Raw genomic sequence first — 19,905 nt, forward strand, 5'->3', positions numbered from 1 at the left:
ACATTTTCAGCCTTCCAGAAAGAAAGCTTGTGTGCATTAATGGTCACTCTCCGCTCTCTCCCACCCCCTCCTAGTACTTGGGCAACCTGTAGACTATTTTCTGCCTCTGTAGAGTTGCCTATATGGTCTTTTATGACTAGCTTCTTTCACTTAGCATAGTGTTTTTGAGGTTCATTCATGTTTTAGCATGTATCAGTACTTCATTCCTTTTGTTTAATGCTGAATAATGTTATATGTGTGGGTGTACAAATTTCTATTTATCCATTCATCATTTGGTGGACATTTGGATTGTTTCTACTTTTTGGCTTTCATAAATACTGCTCTGAACATTTATGTACAGGTTTTGTGTGGACATACGTTTTCATTTTTCTTGCATATATACCCAGAAGTAAAAATTGCTGGACCTTGTGGCACCTCTCTGTTTGACTGCCAAACTATTTTCCAAAGTGGTTGCACCATTTTACGTTCTCCCCAGCAGTGTGTGAGGGTTTCAGCTTCTCCACCTCCTCACCAACACTTGTTACTGTCTTTTTATTGTAGCCATTCTAGAGGGTTTGAAGTGGTTTCTCATTTTCCTAATAACTAATAATGCTAAGCATATTTTCATGTGCTTATTGGTCATTTGTATGTTTTCTTTGGAGAAATGTGTTATTCAAACCCTTTGTCATTCTTTAATTGGGTTTTTTTGTCTTTTTATTATTAAATTTTAAGATTTCTTTGTAGATGCTGGATGCAAGTCCCTTATCAGACATATGATTTATAAATATTTTCTCTCCTTCTGTTGGTTGCCTTTTCACTTTATTGGTGGTGTCATTTGAAGCACAGACATTTTAAATTTTGATCAAGTTTAGTTAGCAAGTCTTCCCTTTTTTGCTTGTGCTTTTAGTACCTATCTAAGAAATCATTGCTTAACTCTGGTGCAATTTCTTCAACTTCTCTTTTTCCATTGAACTTTTTTCTTCAATCCCAAAGTGGCTATGGAATCCTTGTAATTTATCTGTGACTTGTTACAGCCCCAGGATCAGTTTCACAAAGCCAGGTGCATAAATCAGATAGGCCAAAATTGCATGAGTGCTTGGAGGTGGGGGTGAGGATGGTGACTGTTTGTCTTGCCAGTCTGGAAGAGGTATTGGCTAGAATCTGTTAATCTGGTGAATAAAAGCTTTTTAAATGTAGATCCAAATAGTGTATAAACAGGCTTTGTGCTCTTTTACTAAATGTTTGAGGAATACCATCTAAATTAACTATGTGCTGGAATCTTAGATTGTGGTTTACACTTGTATGTATGTAATAAGAGATTTACAAAAGGGGAGTATTTGGGTGAAATCTCCCAGTGTAGGTTGACCACTGGGAGATGCATAACATCCAGACCCAGGTCTGCTATGTGAAATTTTTCAACGTGTGAATAACCCTGGTAGTCTTTATTTTTTATTTGACATTTTGGAATATGGGTTGTTTGTGATGATTCTGGTACAATTCCCTGCTCTTCCTCTTAGTGCCAGTTTAAGAAATTGCTAATTGTCCATTCTTACTGGAAAGTACTGATTTCCATTTGAATATAACAGTCTTTTTGCTAAAACTTTCCTGTGGTTGATTCGAGCAAATACAAGAAGCCTTCTGTTTGTGGACTGAATGTTCAGCCAGCCATGACGTGGCCACTATTCTCAATGAAGCTTATTCATCACTTTCCGTGCTGGTGCATTATACGGGCCTTGCTGAGGATCCTGGGGACTTTGAATGGAGAGCTTCTCCTCTGCTTACCTCCATACACTGTCGGTATTAAGGGATTCTGTTCTTGATCTTTTCCAGACCTTGTGGATAATTAGATCTTTTTGTTTTCCGTTGATTCCCAATAGTGTCTTGCAGATGATAGGCGCTGATTGAGAATTTGTTCTTTTTCTAAGAACGGAATGGCAATTAATGCTCTTAGGAGAAAGTTTTTTGTTCTCTTCTCATACACGTGAACATTTATCTTCGATCCAATGTCAGTTTACACAGACATAGGCGATATGTTTTTATAAAATAAAATGAAGTGGCTGTTGATGATGTTAGATTCAAAGCTCATTACTCTTTAGGTAAATTAAACTTTTTAATGTTTAATCTTGTATACTTGTTGAATAATTAGATTAAGTTTACAGGTTAATTGCTGAATTTCATTTATATAGATAGAGCCGTAGAGATACAATAGTGGTTATTTGTTCCAGTTCATGACTAGAAGGCAGTCAAAGTTGTTATAAAACTAAGCCTATTATATACTTTGATAAAATCATGTGCCCTGAGACATAGCAGGCACTTATTATGAGAGCCTGGTCAAACACCATCAGACCACCATATCATGACTCTTGAGCCTGTTTCACAACAGTAGTGTTAGGATAAGTAGTGTTCCCTGTGTGTGTTAGTTATGGCCAGTGGGGGTATAAATATCCATGATAGAATAATATTTGAATTGTTTTTGACTACATCTAACAACAGGCTTATTTTTTTTTCAAAATATTTCATGAAAATGGTATATGCTTGCTCTACATTCCCCACTCCTGTTGCTTTCTCTCAGGAGTCACTGAGTTTCAGGGACTCACTAGGCCTGTGACCTCTATTCTAAGAAGAAGCCTAGCTCTGGATCTCAGTGGAGTTTATACTGTGTGTGGGAGGGCTGCATTTTCCCTGAAGAGTGGGTGCTTCCAGAGGAGCTGGCTGGCTCAACAGTTTTCATTTCAGGGACTCAAACTTGCCCTGGGGACATTTCAGGAAATATGAATTTCTTCCAGCCAAGGGACCCTCCCTCCCCACCTACCACCACACACACACACACACACACACACACACACACACACACACACACACACAGCCCATACTCTTTAGACATTCCTTGAACCCATAGAATTCTCTTGATTGAAAGTGAATCTTGGTTTGTTACTTACTGAGGTAAGCACCTCAGACCTTCTGTGGTCCAGAACTAACTTCTGGGGAGTCTCAGGAGACCCTAGAATTGCCCTGGGACTAACGGTGACGTACTTCCTCTTATTCCCCTTTGTAGCTCCCATAGTATCTACAATACTGCTCTGTTCATAGAATGTGCAAAATAAATGTGTTGGCTACAACTCTATCCATACTTCTTCTCCACTGATACATGTGAATCTATTTAGATTATTTAAGCCCAATATCATTCTAGAATTTTACATTTCACCCCAGATACCTCCCCTGTTTCTCAGCAACACACCCACTGTTCTTGTGTTTACTGAACTTTCACATTTTCATTCCAGAATTTCCCATTTTATCCCAGTATCTCTCCTGTCTCTCAGTAACGCACTCACTCCACATTCTTATACTTACCGATCTCTCCCTTGTATAATCACTTACTAAGTGAACAACTGTCTGATTACAGATTCTGACCCATATTGATAAGTAAGGAATATTATGCATATTATACCTTTAAAAAATTTCTCTAATGATACAGGTGTGCTCCAGGATGACAGTTATGAACCTCAAGGTTATGTAATTTTCATAAGTTTTAGGTTGTCCACATTATCTCTCTAGGTAGCCCACAAACAGATGAAGGCTTGGCTTAAAAACAACTCTTCCCACAGAGAAATAGGATGTGGCTCTAAATTCCTTGATTTCTCTGTTTTAATTCTGATCTAAATTTATGTGTAATAGTTGATAATTATTTATTCATTTGAGTAGGATCTGTGATATAAGACAAGTGATTTTTTTTTCTTGAAAATAGTTTGCTCTGATTGCAACAGGTCAACATATTCTAGGTGGATTATGCTGAATAAAAACTCCATATTGTCTCTTCTTAAAAAAAAAAATAAAAAAATGAAACATTTCTCTAAGTTATTCTCTCTTGCCTATTTTCCTTGACATTTGCAGGTTTCTTCACTTTCCACCTAGATTATTTTCCAGTATGTTCATAACTGGTTTCTATCTTTCCCTGTTCTCTCTCCCTTCAAATCTACCTACTGTACTTCTGAAAGAATAACTGTAATGAAAATATAAACACATCCTTCTCCTGGTTATAAAAATGGTCAGTGATTCCCTCTTGCGTTTTGGGTAGAGCCCAAAGCCTAAACTATAAAGTCATACAAGTTTCTTTGAATCTTTGTAGCTTAACTTTCTGCACTTATACTGTTTATTACTTTGCCTCAAAGTCTGTGCTGTAAACATACCATCTACTTTTATGACCCCCAGGCTTTTGCAGATGCTCTTCCTCTGCCTGGGATGCCTTCCACGTCTCACTATGTCTGATGTATCCTTTGCAGCTCAAATGTTATCTCCTCTCTGGAGCCTCTCTGAACACGTCATTTGTCTTCGTCTGTGCTCATACAGTATTGTATTATATAGTACTTCTGATATATCACTTTATTGCTTTGTATACCAATACTTTTGTAAAATGTAATAAAAATGAAATAGAAAAATGAGGTGTAAAGAAGACATAGAAAATAGAAACCTCATTTTAAAATTATTAGATTCAACAGACCTAAAATTACTAGGTTTCTAAATGTTTATGCTCAGTTTTGAACTTAACTATGTTTTTATGGACCAACAGCAAACAATTCACAGGTCGTCATTGGTCCACAGGTCACATCTTGAGTAGCACTGTTTTATAACATTTATCAAACGGTTTTACAGTTATTTGCATGCATATTTGCTTTCCTGACTAGACTGGGGTTGTGTCTTTTTTATCTTGTGTTTTCCTTTGTCTGGCTTCTCATCCTTTGTCCCCTAACCTCCCCCCGCCCCCGACACCTCGGTCATCCCCTCCCCCCCAAAACCAGGTCTTAATATAGTACGTGACAGAGTTAATCAGTGAATGTTCATTGAAGGATTTAAGTGTAGCAGTGGTCTCATTACCATATAATCACAACTGGCTTGCATTTCAGTTTGCAAAGTCACATGGGTAGAGCTTTGTGTTAGTTCATACGGGTATTGCTTTGAACTTCGTGATGCCATAGTGAAGTTCTGTTGGGGAAGGGGCTTGCAAACTCAGTCTGAAGTAGATGCAGTTATGTTGTAATCTGCCTAATTTCAGTAGTCTCTGAGAAATCTTGCATGCAACACATGTCCACATTCTTCGCACAAGTGATAAAATAGCTCTCTGCTGTAGGGGAGGAGCAGAGAACTAGTAACACCGCTGAAGCAACTTTTTAGCAAATACTTGTTTTGAGGAGAATGTTTGCTGTCAGTTACAAATGAAATGCTTTTAATTTTTCTGGTTTTACTGACACACTACATGCAGATGCCAGGTCTCCCACCCTTGGGGACATCCAGCCCTCACATCCCTCCTTCCATCCCCATTCACAGTTCATTAGTCAGTTTAGAATCTGCATTTTTGAAAGTTGTAATTACCCAGCTTCAGAAGCTTAGAACTTGTCCCATATCTGTGATTTTGGAACAGTGTTCTGTTATGGTGGAAAGCAGTGGAAACCTGAGTTCCAGCCCAGGCTTCGCTTCTAGTTGACTGCATGACTCTGGGCAAGTCATACTCCCCTTATAACTTGTGTCCTCATTTGAAAATCCAGACTAGATTATTTATAGGGTTGTTTTTTAACTCTTCCCTTTGGTCCTTGTGGGAGTCGACGTTTGCCTGCTTTGATTTTGGTCATTTAACTCTGGCTGGTGATCTTCATATACTGTCATGTACATACTGTGCCAGCAGTTGCCATATTATATTGACATTCTCTTTGCTTTTTTTTCCTTCCCCCCAGTGCGCTGTAGTTTCCTCAAAGTCTTCTTATTCATATTTGTGTTACCTGTTCTTGGCCCAGTGTCTCAATTCACGCCCTATTAATGTTGGTTGACTTGTTAAGCTGAACTCTGTCCTTTGTTTTTGCTACAGAGCTTTGTTTAGCACTATGCCTACCGGGGAACAAGCCTTGCATCAGTTGCATATTTGATATCCAATTAATATATTACAGAACTGTTTCAGGTTGTGGACGTCATGAAGCCCGGTTGGAGTGATGCTGATCAGTCCCGCGACTGTGTAAAGCAGGTGAGAGTTGTGGTTATTCATTCACTGTTCTCCTCTGGAGGGGCTCATTGATTATTAGCTTGCTGGAGGATCTGAGCTGGTAGTCCTCTGTCTGGGCCTTCTTGGCCTCTGGCAGCTGAGAGAAAGATGTGAGTTCTCTGCCCACAGACTGTCCCAGCCCCGTGGGGCAGCCTGCCAAGAGTCTCAAGTCACATGCCCAGGGAGTTGCTGCTACATTTTTTCTTCCTTGTCTTTTTCAAGGCTGCTGTTGTTGGGCTCCGCGCCTGGTGTCCCTGAATTGTAGCTCTTTGAGTTCTCTGGGTGGTGAACTCCAAACATCGTTGAGCAGCCGGTGCAATCTTTATTGGGGCTGGATTACCTCCACCGAGTAGACCAAGCGTGTTTTTATGCCGTCACCAGGCAAGACTTGCAGCTGTGACCCGTACACTGAGCCCACAGTCCCCAGTCCCCACAGCGTGCCCCTGAATATCCCCAGCCCAGGGTGTGCGGGGCTGTGGTGTGAGCTGTAGCTTGTCCTCACCCATGTCCTGGAGGAAAGTCCTCCTCATCCTGTGCGGTGAGCTCATGCACTAACCCTCATGCTTAGCTTCTCTGGGGAGGTATTCCATTGCGCATTCCGTTTGCAGAGCTGAGCCCTGAGCCTCTTTGTAAGATCTTTCATACACCAGAGTGTTCAGACGCCACGAGGAAGGTTAGTACTTGGAGTTGTATTGCAATGGTGGTGATGGATTAAAACTGAGCCCCGACACACGTTTTCCTAGTCTACGTGTTTGTGAAATGGTTCACAAGGTTAGAAGTTTAGTAGATGGATATCTAGTGGAATGAAACTAAGTAGTGCTTAAGTTTATTGCACCACTAGCCTTAACTTTCCTTAACATGGTGTTCTAAGTAACAGCCATGTTTTAGGATGATCCCGTTACCCTGAGTCACCTATTCTGCTGAGAAATATGGAGAAAAGAGACTGTGAGTCTGGAGAACTTAGAAAATTTTCTTTTCTTCTTCTTTGTGTGGCCTTTTCTTTCCATTTAATTTCTGTGTTCTCTCTCTTATGTGAGGGGCACTAACGGATTCATGTAAAACCTGTATTTTAATGTTGACCCATCTGCTTTCCAGTTGTTTAGCCTTGGGAGAATTTATTATCCTCTCTGAGCTATAGTTTCCTTCCTAGTAAAAACAAGATACTGCCACTACTATTTTAAACATTAAGCATCATGTGAAGGTGTGTACTTGGTGTGGTACCCGGCTGACCTGCGGAAGGATGATAAAGGATCCTTGCCATTTTCCTGTTACATTGAGCATACACAATATTTCTTATTATAAATCCCTCATTTGTACCTGTAGCGAAAATGTTACAAATGGCATCAAGTAGAAATCGAGGCACTTAATGAAAAAAGTTTAGTGAATGTTTCTTGGGCACCAGGCACTGTGAGTGGAGGAGAAGACAGCTTCCCTGAGCTGTTGGCAGTCTCACGGGTAATACAGAGAAGCAAGCAGCGTTTGCAGAGGGTGTGATGGGTGCTGTGGCGGTGCGGCTGGTGTGCTCTTCAAGTGCGGAGACAGGGCACTCGCTCCTGAGGCGAGAGGAGCAGAAGGGATGGCAGAAAGTCAGGGGAGGGTTCCTGGAGGAATGGGGTTTTGAACTGTGGCTTGTTGAAGAGAGGAAGGAGGTTCCAGGCTGAGGGAACTACACGTGAAAGGCCAAAAAGTGTAACGTAGCATGGGGCGTGCAGCGCAAGTCGTTCAGGCTGGCTTCATTGTAGCGACGTGTGACGCGGCCAGTGCTGGACGGTGGAGCTGCTGATGGCCGGCGCATGGAAGGCCTTTCTGTCATGCTGAGAAACTTGGTTTATCTCTTGTGGAGAATGGGCTTGTCATCGCAAGGCTCTCGTCTGAGGTGTGGCATGATCAAATTTGCATTTTAGAAGCATCCCTCCGGTGCGAGGGTGTAGAATCTGTTGGTGGGAGACAAGGTGAGGAGAAGGGGGGACATATGCTAAGAGGCTGGTGCAGGGGTTCAGAGGACAGATGATGAGGGTCGGAACTGAAAGAGCAGATGGCAGAAGGGATGAAGAGGAGGACACCAACTGAGAGTAACTGAGGAGGTAAGCATCTGTGACTCCTTCACCTTAAAGAATGAAAAAGCATCTGGGGGAATCTCCTAGGTTCTTGTCTTGGCTGCATAGGAATGGAGAATAATAAAGGAGGAAGGTCAGGTTTTGGAAAAAGATGATAAGTTCAGTTTTGGATAAATTGAATGGGTGCTGCTTGTGGAATGTGATCCAAGGGAAGGGAAAACCAGGAAGCAATTTGATCTATGGGTCTAGGGCTTAAGGGAGGTCAGAGCCAGAAACGTAGCTTTTCACCTTGATCGATTATAACGACATAGGAAACAATAAGTAAAATGGTCGTTTTGTCCTTGCACTGTGACAGAGGGACAGACATTTATAATATATCACAAATGAAGCTGTCATTAAAAACGTACAATAGATCCCCCTCCCCTCCTACTTCAGTGTTCTCCTTGGTAGAGATAGGATATTGCTATTTCCCTTTTCTCTCTCAACTCCCATAGGGCCTTTTGGTTTGAAATACTGCTTTGAAATTAAATAAGGTTGAATTTTGAAGGGTCTTAAATTTTAATATGATACTTTCCATAACTCTAAGCTGCATTTTAATGTGGCTTAGCATAACTTCTGATGCCTCTGGGAGTGCTTCTTAGTAATTTATTATTATTATTATTTTATCATTAGCTCTTAGACAAAAGTTGAGAGAAAATTATTAGAACAATCAGGATGTATTCCCTAGGTTGTGAAAGGGATGAGTGTAAGGTCTCGGCTACAGTGGCTTTTTGTCTTCTCACTCAGCACACCCTGGCTTCTGTCTCCTGGGGGCTCTGCAGTTTTAGATCAGCATCAAGGTGTCGCTGAGTGGCAGCGTTCAGTGACAGAGTTCTTACAGGTCAGCATTTTTTGGATAATCTTCCACATCCTCACCTTTCCTCCTACCATTCTCTCTTCTTTTTTTCTCATTTCAGCGGACCTTAGGAAATCATATTCTTGGATGTTCTCATTCTATTCCTTTGTGGTCTCTACATATTTTCCTTAATTTTCCTCTTGTCAGTATTGAGGTTTATGGTAACCTGTCCTTTTCTATCTTCTTCCATTTGAATATGCATAGAAAATCAACCATGCTCTTCTGGCATCCTTAAAATTATAGCTTTGCCTGTTTTTAATTTTTCTTTCTCTCTCTCCTACTATCCATTGAGATGACATTCTAGGTTCAATCACCGCCACTTCTCCCACCCCCACCCTCCAAATATACCTGTTAAACCTCTGTATTGGTCTAGCTACATGACCAACCACACTTGCCTTAAATACTTCTTATACTGGGAAGTTCGCTGTCTCATATGACTTGTTTCATTTTCAGCAGCTTCAGTTGTCAAAAGGCTTTCTTTATAATATAAACACGTGATACTGTGATATGTTAAACAATGTACTTTTTGTTCCTGGTATTTTCTGCTGCCCTCTGACAGTTTTACTTTTTCTGGTTAGCAGGGGAAGGAAGAGACACCTCAGCAGAATGCAGAGAAGAGGCAAGTGTCTGATTTTTGAATTTCAGAAATTACAAAGCCTCGGTCTGACTATAAAACTAAATTTGGAAAAGTCAGGAAAAAAGATTTTGTAGACAAGTTGAGGGAGAGTCAGATAGGGAGTTGAGAGAGCCCAGATATTGGCCTTGTGCTTGAGAGAACCTCTAGGAAGGTTTGATGAATTCTAGAGGAGAGTGAACTTCTCCGTAAGACCTCACAGCAAAACTGCAAAGATTAAGTTTCTGCCTCTCAGCTCAATGCGGGCTCACAATCAAAATTAAGTTTAGTTATTGAAAAAATGAAGAGGATGAAGTTACATTTCTTGCCCATCTGATTTGTAGGCTGAGATTTGTATGTGTTATTTCTATATTGAAAAGCAGTGAGACGTAGTGGAAAATTGCACAGGCTTGGAAGCCAGATTAATTTGGGTTTAAATCTTGGCTCTGCGTAATATCCTAGTCAAGTTACTTAATCTCTCTGAGTCTGTTTTTTTTTTTTTTCATTTGTGTAACTGGAATAATAATACCCACTTTGTGGGAGTGTTTTGATGCTTAGATGAGAGGTACATACAGTGTCTAGAATGATGTCTGGCTTATAATAGGCACTCAGAAATAACTCTCTCACTTAATTTTTTGTCTCAGTACTACCTCTTATTTTGTCCTCTTAAGACTTAATAGAATATGTCTAAATACTTCTTTCATATGATAGGCTTATAAATATTTGAAGACCAATATCCTCAACAGTGCCTAGCACTGTGTCTTGCATATTTGAGAAGCAGTGTGACATAGTGTATTCTGGAGCCCATTGCTTGGATTTGAATCCCAGCTAGGCCTCTTACTAGCTTAGGTAAGTTACTTAACTTCTTTGGACCTCAATTTCCTTGTTTGTAAAATGGGATAATAATAATAATACCTATCTCGAGGTGGTTGTGGATATTAAAGATGTTAACACATATAAAGACTTCCAGATGCATGGGAGTTCGTTAGGCAGAGAGTAAGTGCCTCATGGTGATGGAGACAATGCTACATGATCACCTAGTCCTGTTTTATTTTCCTCTTTAGAGCCAGGTCATGGCTGCTTTTTCTTTCCTTCCTTGTGGGTTAGGTTGGGACCATGTATTCATTCTAAACAGTAGATTATAAGCGGAGGTGACAGGTGTCATTTATGAGCCAAAGCACTTTGCCACGTGGATTGTAGAGACCCTCATGTGGATTGTAGAGACCCTCATATGATGGTTTCACAAGGTCATACTGGACTGAGTCCCTGAGTCACCATTTAGTAGAGAGCTTCTGGATCCCTAGAGGACACTGTGTGAGCAAGAAATAAACTTTGTTTAAAGCTGCTAAGATTTCAGAGTTAATTTGTTACTGAGGCACAATGTAGCCTATGAGGATTAATGTAATATGGCTGTTATGATTGTTGACTGGTTGAATACCAAATGAAAGAAACTGTTGAGTCAATTTTAGCAGAGGCCTTTTCAATGAAGATATTAAGGAGAGAGGAGGGGATTTTTTTTAAAGGAAACACAGGGTTGAGACAGGGACATTAATTTTTCTTTTTGAAAGAGGTTTCATGTAAGTTTATGACTGGGTGATAGAATTCTTTGCCCTTCTTTTCCTTGCCCCATATCCTATAATAGAAATCTACTTGTTTTAAAGCTTCTTGTATCTTGTTAAACTTCAAACAGTTGTGTTCTGGAGTAGTAATTGATAATTTTATTAGTGAATGAGTTTATCAGATAACCATTTGATAGTATTGACGACAGCATGAAAGGAGTTTGAAAAGATAGCTCCAAGGTTAGAGCCGGTTGTTACCATTAGCTAGAAAAAAAATTGGGAAAGCAAACTTATTTTTAAGGAGAAGATGGTGACTTCACTTTTGGACATTGAGTTTAAAGAGTATTAACATGGTGGTTGGAAGTTTGACACTCCATCTCTTGTGAAAAGCTGGGCTAACAGTGGTTTAGATAGAGACTTTCTGTTGTTAGGTTCAAATAACCCCAGTCCCCCAATTTTATATTTGATAGAGCACATCTTTGAGATTTTAGAACAGGTTTGTGGAAGTATACGATTTATTATTTAAACTTCGGACAGACTTTCTGTGAGCACATCTTTTGTTCATCGGGGGTACAAACTTATCTGTTATGTGTAGTAACAGAAACCTACATGAAATGAGTGAATTATTTTTTTAAGGAAAGATACTACTGAAGAAAATAGAAAAGTGGAATGGCACTTAAAAATATATATTTGGCTCTGTGAACAAAATGATTTTTTGATTTTTTTTGTTTAATTTTTCTTTTTCAAGGCAAAGTTTCTTCAGTAAAAGGATGAGAGAGGAGAATTTCTTCTCCGTCAAATTTAATCTGTAGCCATCTGCTGCTGTATCTCATTATGTTCTTCATGTAATTAGAGCAATTAGGATGAGGCTTGCACTATATATTGGTCTTGGAAAGAGGGTTGAGCTGTTTGCAGGCTTATTTTGAGAGACTGGAGATTAACGGCCTAATCTTTTAGGTAAACTGATGGAAACCGAGAAATGTTTAAGCTACTAAAAGAAGAAGGGCAGTTTTTTCTCTTCTCTGTAATGTTGCTTTCCTATCACCATGGTGACTAGGTATCTTGCCAAACATGTTTTTAATGAGATGAACTCAAAAGGTAATAGAGAAGAAAGGTTGTAGAAGAAAGAGAGGAGGAGGGCTCTGTGGAGTGGTGATCGTGGTGGAAACCCCTCTCCAAAATTTTGACACTGAGCTGCTTGGAAGGCAGGAATGGAGAAAAGGAGAAGGAGAATTGAAAGGAGACAGCGTTGATTAGAGATGTACAGAACTCTCTTTTGGGGAGCCAGTCACCTGAATTTGGTTTGTGTACTAAAGAAGGGCAAGGGGGTTAGGTACTGTAACAAAGATGTGCTAAACTATTGTGGGATCCCTCGGATAGGACCGCAGTGCCACTCCACACACCCAGCTAGGATTAGTGTGCCATTCCACATCCTGGAAGGGGCTTCTCACGAGGGCTGACAGTTCTTCCTTCCTGCTCTGTCTCCCTCTCTGCCCTTTCATCTTCATTTCAGTTGCCAATACACTAGTGGTGATCCTCATTACCAATAACTGAACTGTTGCATTATTTTCCAACTGATCTTTATCAAGTCATTGTCTACTCCAATTCAACCTACCTGAGGCCACCAAATGCATTTTTATGAAACATCACTTCATTTTCGTCTCTCTTTTAATTCACGTGTTTTCCGCATTGCCCGCAATGCCACATTTCTTACCCTGGCATTCAAGGTCCCCTGAAAGGCTGCTGACCCACGTTATCAACCATAGCTCTTCTGCACGAACCCTACTATTTCCAGCTAGTCTAGTGTCTTCCCTGTCTTAAGAATGTTTCATGTTCATGTCCACTGCTGCATCTCTGCACATGCTATTGCTCCTTTCTGAAAACCTCTTTATTTCTCTACGTCCTAAATCCTACAAGGTCTACCTCAGTACTTAACTATCCTAATTATTTTCTACCACTATTGTCGCTTATGTTTTTATTGAATAGTCCTTACAGTGCTCAGAATAGTTGTTTATAATATGATAGATGCTGAAAAGTTGGTGGTGATTGAACCATAGCCCTTTAGATGTGGAAGAACTTTAGAGATCAAGATGGCCCATCTTGTTCTTAATTTCAAATGGTTGTGGCACCGAGTCTCTGGGAACTCAGGCAGGCAAATCAGCTTAAAGAAGTGAGTTGGGTCTTTACTGCATTTCTTCGTTTAATCTTCTGTCAGAGCCCTGGTGTCACTGAATGTTTGACAGAGACAACCATTTTCTCCAGTTTTAAGGGGATTTATCCTGGATGCACTGAGTGTGTTTAGCTTCTGGGTGCGTGCCCAGGGCTGTGTGCATGGAACACTTAATTCTAGGGGCTGTCCGTGCTCCACTCTATTCAGATCAGAACTTATTTATGTGTGCCAGGCCACTGCTGAGCTTGGCACATGGTGGTGGGCAGGAGAGGCCTGCTGGTCTCTGTGCATATGACAAGTTCTGCTCCTGCTGGGCGGGGCATATGCCCGGGTGAGAGAGCAGCAGAGGGGCAAAACACTGGGAGGGAGAGACTGGGAGTGAGCGCTAAGAGCAGAAAGAAAAGGAGATATTAAAAAGTGGAGGGGATTGGTATCCACGTTGCCAGTGGAAACAGCCAGGGAGAGCATGGCTGTGATGTCTTTCTCAGTGTCTTGCATCTTTATCTGGGTGCTAGCATCACTTGAAGGTAACTGACTCCAACTCCTTGTTCATTTATAGTGTGATCTATGCCTTATCCCAACTCTACTTTAAGAAGGTGTTAATTCTTCATGAAAGGCGTCCATATTTTAGTTCTCCAGGGCTACTTAACTCTTTATTTTAGTTATGCCAGTGAGATCCTGGTCTGCATATCTGAAACTGTTCCATTTATCCTTGAATTATATCTCCCAAGCATTAAGCTCTAGCTTTTACAGATTCAGTCATGGAGTCTGCCCAAAGTGTCCAGGATACAGCTGTCCAGCCCCGTAACCATACTTCATGTTTCAGGCACGTGGATTTTGTTGCTTCAAAATGGCAAACTTATAGGGTGTCAGGAATTGCACAGACTATGCACATGCATCCATTCAACAGCTATTTATTGAGCAAGTATTCTCTGATATGAAAAACGTGAAGATCCTTGCCCTCACAGAGCCTCCATTTTACAGCAAGGAGAAATAGACAATAAACAGTAAGAAAAATAAGGATAATGTATACTACGTTAGGAGGTGGTAAGTGCATTGGGAGACAGAAAAAGTAGAGAATAGTAAGGAGGTGACTTGAAAATATGTGAATGAGACTAAATATAGCTTAATATTTTCAATTTGGATAAATTTAAACCTTTTTTTTTTTTGGCCGTGCTGCGCAGCTTGCTGGATCTTAGTTCCCCGACCAGGGATTGAACCCCGGGCCCCGGCAGTGAAAGCGTCGAGTCCTAACCACTGGACTCCAGGGAATTCCCAAAACCTTATATTTAAAAAAAATATGTAATTTGAAGAGATTGTACCTTTTCATGGGTTTTTAGGACCATGAGGAGTCGGGCATTCAGATCCTGGTTTCTGGACCCTACAGGAATAATTGGTTGTTTAGTCCTGTAAATTTGGGACTGGAGAGAAGGACAGGAATAAACCCCCAAATCTCAAGTCTGTAGATCACAATTTAGTGAGAAGAAGCTCCAAAGCAAAGAAGACACTGAATGCCCCCTTTCTGTTCTCATGGACTTGGGAGTTGCTCCTTAAAGATAGAAATGCGTCTTGTTCTAATATTTGTCTTCAATGTACAGCAATAATAATTGGAGTTTTAGGTATTTTTGATTAAATACCTTTTTATTGAATAGATTTAAATATGAGTTTAGGAATATGTTATCTTGAATACGCCATTCTTCATTCTTAATTTACACACTAAAATATTAAGGTGCAAGGAAGGGCTTAAAAAGGTGAGTGGAGAAAGGATGCATTTCCTTTATCTACCTACTAGACTTTCAGTCTTTTATTCTCCCTTTTTCTTCTTGTCACTTCTCTTTAGGATAATCAGTGTTACTGAACTGAGGAACTGTATCTCAGAATCAAGGTCTAACCACATGTCCTGGCATAATCCTTAATTTTTGATGTTCTGTTTTTCACGCGCATGCATAAAATGTTTTCCTTTAGGTATTTATTTTCTGTTACCAAATTTTCACTCCCTAAAGTTCGCTAATCTGACTGGAGCTGACCTACTGATTTATAACTTGAAAGTCATTCTCTGCTCTCTGCCCCATCTCTGTCCATGCCATGCATGCCCGTTGTGTGCTTCAGTCATTCAGTGCTTTTTACTCTCAAACACTATAATTGACTCTAGCTATATATTTCTTCAGGTTGTTCTCTGGTCAGAGATTTAGTTAGTGAGGTAGCAGTAGGATCATCTGTCAGTTCCAGGGCTCACCAGGATTCACAGCCCGGCTTTGGTGGGGTGTGGAGAGCTGGGCCAGGCTCGTTTTTGTCAGCCTATTGTTGCCTGTTCTGTTTTAGCTGCCCAGCTCTGTGTGTGTGAAGGTAGCACAGCATTATTCTTGGTTTCTTTTTCAGCTAAATATTTTTTTTTCCAAAGAATAAGTAACCTATGTACCTATTCCTATAAACGAAGAGGCTGTCTAATAGAGAAGTGTGAATGGAAAGGCAGATTTTAGGGTTTGAAGGTTTTAAAAACTTTTTTTAAAAGATCAGTTGTGCTGTCTCTTTCATAAAACTGTGTATCTATTTGAAGTCTGATAGTATTTGAAAACCATAGTAATGAATGTATTACTGAGAAGCAACTCAGTAGTACTAATTTCTAGAATAAGTCTCGAATCCTTTTTTTGCTGGCATTTTAAGTCATCATCTTGAACCAGAAAAACCTATGTGAATGTAATTCAAAACCAAATTCAGAACCTTTTCACTCTAAACTGGTGTCTGTTTTGATAATGCCATTATTTTCCTAATCTCAAAGGCTAGAAAAACCATGGGATGATTTTATTTTCTCTCTTATTCAGTATCCTTTACTTCTGTTAAACATTCCCATCAATTTTTCCTTTTAATATCTCTCACCTTACCTATTTACTGTCCATTTCCAAAGATCCCCTGGTTCAGGTCCTCTTTATTTCCCACTTAGTTTGATGTGATAATGTTTGCAGTATTAACCAGTGGCCCTCCCCTCCCTATTGTTTCTCTTATACTTACCCTTCTTTTCGTTTGGCAGTCTGACTTTTTTTTTTTTTAACATCTTTATTGGAGTATAATTGCCTAACAATAGTGTGTTAGTTTCTGCTTTATAACAAAGTGAATCAGTTATACATATACATATGTTCCCATATCTCTTCCCTCTTGCATCTCCCTCCCTCCCACCCTCCCTATCCCACCCCTCTACTGACTTATTTTTTAACGAAAAGATTAAACACGGCATATTCCATAGTATAAAAAAGTCAAGTTCTTGACTTTTCAATTTTAGAAGTCAGGTTCGAGGGAGAAAGGGAATTGATGTGGAAGATTCCAAATCTGCTCTTCCTGTCCTCAGAAAAGTAGAGCTTGACGTGGTGGCACAGAGATCCCCGTGCCCAGCATGGTAGATGGAGCTGAGATAGCTATGCCAATTCCCATGGCCAGGATAATTTAGATGGCAACAGGAGGTGCCTGTGTGTGCACAGAGGGGTATAAATGTGGCCCGGAGAGAGCCAGACTTGGAGAAGGCTTGTGGGAGGGATGAGGAGGATGAGGGAAGGATCTGGGTAGACCTGTTGGTGGAAGAGCTTCAGGTATTTGCAGGGATAAAGGCAAATGATGGTCTTCACCCATCCTGGCCCCAGATCCCCCAAATCTAGCGTTTTGTAATCCTTTGGCATTTAGATATAACCTTTGAGAAAGAAGAAACCAGAAATTGATTGAGATTACCCTGAATTGACTGAAATTTAGTTTTTACCATTCAGTGGAATGGTAGCTCCCAAACAGAAATGAAATTCAGTTATACAGAAATAAACTCCAATTTCTTGCATGCTTGAGATGGTGCTTTGCAGTATGTGCACCTGTTACTCTAGTTCCTTTCCAGGGCTGCCTTCCTAATGTGGCTGCTTTCCGTGTGTAGGAATCTACCGTCGCTGTTTGCAATACATGGCCTGGATTTCCAGATTCTTCATAGTCGAGTTCTACCCCGTTGTTTCCCACTGTGCTGCAAATTGAACCTCTTCATTTAGGCAGGCTGGTCTCCTCATTAGCCTCGTGTCTGCCAGAGAACTCCTCAGCGTCCCACCCAACCACTCTTTATTTGCTTGTATTTCTCCTCTTTACGTTCAGACAGGGACTGTGCATCTCCTCTTTTATGCCAGTCTAAATCCTATCCATTTTCAAGATTCAGCTCAGATTGCGCTGCCTTTTTAAAAGGTTTTTTTTTTTTTTTAAATTTCAAAATCACAGTGGTCTTGGTTTAAAAAAATTACAATACCGTCTAGCCCTTAGTTACATAGTGCTATTTGTGCCTTGATTTTTGTTCTACAGCCATTAGTCTTTATTTCTCCGACTAGATGATACGCTTCTTGGGAATATGGGTCATACGCCCCCATATTTTTCTTTCATTCTCTTAAATATTAGCACATGATGGGCAAGAGCAGATAATGGAAAATTACTCATTAATTAGCAGGGTAGAAGCCATTGCTGTTTATATTGTGCATGTGAGACAAAGTTTATCTTTACCTGTTTTCTCTGTGTATTTCTACATCTCTACCACTCTAGCAGTTAGATAAACGAAGCAAGCAGTGGGTGGATGCATGCTCCCACAAGTGAAACAAAGCTGATTTGCTCTATTTTTAGAAAGCTCGATGGTGTTCGTTTTTCAGGTGTCACTTAAAAATAGGTAGCTGAATAAGTACTCTGTTTTAATGCAGTCGTATACTTCGGTAAAAAGACCTTTGGAATATGGGCACCTACAGGTTTAACCTCTTTAGTTAACACTTGCTCAGAGTTATTGAAGGGATAGAGAAAGCAAATGCTCTGTCTTGTTTAACATTTTTTAATTATGAAAAATTATGTGGCATTAATGGCGGTCCCTTGTTTATACAACCTCAAAAGAATAATTTTATCACAGATTTTAGTTCTGTATTTCACTTGTTTGCTTGAAAGAAACTCAGCTGGTTTCCTGCCCTGTTCTGTACTTTCCTTTTTATTCAGTATTTGGAGGCTCTTCATAGAGGGGTCGTCCTCCATTAGGTTTTGGAGAGGCTGGGTCTTCCTTTTGCATATTACCTCTCTGGCTATAATAATTCCCTGGAGGTCCAGGGCAGGCAGGAGACCTGGGAAAGGAAGGCAGGAGCTGAAACTCGAGAGGCTTCAGGCATGTTATCCTGTTCCCCCTCCCCAGCAATGCATCTGTTTCCCCCAGTTCCACAGGAGAACACAGAACCCGTTTTGCAGAAGTCGGCCGTATGCCCCTCTTCAGGGATGACCTATAAAACATGTATTGTTTTTCACATGTAAAAGTATATAGTGCATCTAATATTTTTTAAGTCCTCAGATGACCCCTTACAAACAATCTGAGTTTTGTAATACTCTGCTTTTAATGCAATCTTATCTGAGTTGTTTTTTTTAAATTAAGAAGCTCTCAAAAGAAATCATGTGTGTGTGTATACATACACATGCACGCACACGCACACACACACACACACACACTTTTCTACTGGTAATGACCCTGTCACAGTAAGGTTATTCCCGAGTGTGCCCTTATTGTGAGAGAAAGGAAGAAGATGCACTAACTTTGGGCAGAATCCTTGCCCCATTCGGTGATACTGCTTGCCAGTGAATAATAAAAAAATGAAATAAAATAAATAGAAAATCCTCTACAAAGAGAAAACAGTACAACTATATTTATTTACTTGCTTGCTCATGCACTTATTTATTTAACATGTTTCAATAGATGCTGATGAGAAAAAGCACCTGGTACTATGAGAAGGAATGCATAGGAAAGGGGGCCTTTCTGAGAAGGGTGCTTTAAGGAAGTGATGTCTAAGCTGACACCTGAAAAGCAAATAGGAATTAGAGAGCAAAAGGGTCAAAGAAGAGTCTGTTGTCTTGAAGTTGGAAATGGCCGGGTGTGTTGGAGGACCTGAGGGCTGGACACGTGGCACAGCGACTGAGGGGCAGAGTGGCAGGTGCTGGAGGCAGCTTCATTTATTTTTTATTTTTAAAAAATTTATTTATTTAATTTATTTTTGGCTGCATTGGGTCTTCGTTGCTGTGCGTGGGCTTTCTCTAGTTGCGGCGAGCGGGGGCTACTCTTCGTTGCGGTGCACGGGCTTCTCTTCGTTGCGGTGCACGGGCTTCTCATTGCGGTGGCTTCTCTTGTTGCGGAGCACGGGCTCTAGGCGCCCGGGCTTCAGTAGTTGTGGTGCACGGGCTTAGCTGCTCTGCAGCATGTGGGATCTTCCCAGACCAGGGCTCGAACCCATGTCCCCTGCATTGGCTGGCAGATTCTTAACCACTGTGCCACCAGGGAAGCCCGGCAGCTTCATTTAGAAATGCTTATATTTAACTTTTAAAAGATGATTCTTGGGTTCATGATTGACAGCTGTGGAAAGTGAAATAGTTTGTTTTGGGTCATCAGTTTGCCGAAACAGTAGATTCTAATACAGTCATGTCTAACTCTTAATAGAGAATGTAAAGAAAGCCTAGAGGAGAGATTTAACACAGGTCATACTATGATCAATGGCCTTTATAAACCTTGTAATCTTTTACTTTAATGAGTGGAATACCTGGACATTTACTTGACAAATTTCATATATATATATATATA

General features: G+C 40.5%; 1 protein-coding gene across 4 annotated transcripts in view; it reads left to right on the top strand.

Moving 5' to 3' along the window:
- IGSF11 (immunoglobulin superfamily member 11) overlaps positions 1–19,905 on the top strand; it is a 160,898-nt gene that overhangs the window by 41,333 nt on the left and 99,660 nt on the right. The window contains exon 2 of one of the 4 annotated variants that reach the window (XM_082460080.1): positions 5,927–5,989. The exons of the other annotated variants lie outside the window; for them this stretch is intronic. The gene's annotated coding sequence lies outside the window, so the exon portion shown is untranslated. The remainder of the gene's footprint in view (positions 1–5,926; positions 5,990–19,905) is intronic. 4 annotated transcript variants of the gene reach the window in all.

This window comes from Balaenoptera physalus, assembly GCF_965194825.1.
Source record: "Balaenoptera physalus genome assembly, chromosome: 4".
Taxonomy (NCBI): domain Eukaryota; kingdom Metazoa; phylum Chordata; class Mammalia; order Artiodactyla; family Balaenopteridae; genus Balaenoptera; species Balaenoptera physalus.